This window comes from Octopus sinensis, linkage group LG1, assembly GCF_006345805.1.
Source record: "Octopus sinensis linkage group LG1, ASM634580v1, whole genome shotgun sequence".
NCBI lineage: Eukaryota > Metazoa > Mollusca > Cephalopoda > Octopoda > Octopodidae > Octopus > Octopus sinensis.
In genome coordinates this window covers 105107613-105108321 of record NC_042997.1, presented here as the reverse complement: position 1 = coordinate 105108321, position 709 = coordinate 105107613, and positions in this window count along the sequence as shown.

Sequence of the window (709 nt, the reverse complement as noted above, 5' to 3'; positions counted from 1 at the left end):
TCACAGAAGCCCCTAACACTCTGAGCAATACGTCTAATTGCAACTCCAGCACGAAGCAAATCTGCAATGCGTTGTCTCTTGGCTTCTTAAATGGGCATGATAGATCGTATGACTGGAACTTCAGTTTAAATTAACTCTATATACTCCCACCCTGAAATGAAAAACAATACTTTAGTATTTACTCTCAGGAATATATGAAAAATAAGGCTTCCAAAATATTCTTCCCTACCCTGTATATGCCTATATGTCTGTGATTGAAGCAATTGTTTAGTTACTGCTCAGCTCTGACGGAGCTTACTTATAGCAAGTAGCAAAACGACAGAAACACTATCACATCCAGATATACCTAGATTCAAATGCCAAACGCTCGTTCGGTTTATGACCTCGGAGTGATAAACTCTACGTGGTCGTTTGATGTGTCAGAAATTCTAACCAGTTCCCTCGACTGGTGTAAAAATTGCTGATTACTGTGGTATATTACGTATTAAAGGCAGGAGCAAGAGAACGTGGGATTAGAACACTGACTAGACGATAGAGATTCGTCACAAAAGTACAAAGTATTTGTATGTAAGTGTTGTTGTATGTAGCGTAAATTTGATTAGGCAAATCTGTTGTCAAAATCATTCCGTATATGCTATCAAGTCTTCTATGGGGTATTTTATGAAAAATGTACTTTTTTCATTTGCTTCCAATTGATTTGATAAACATT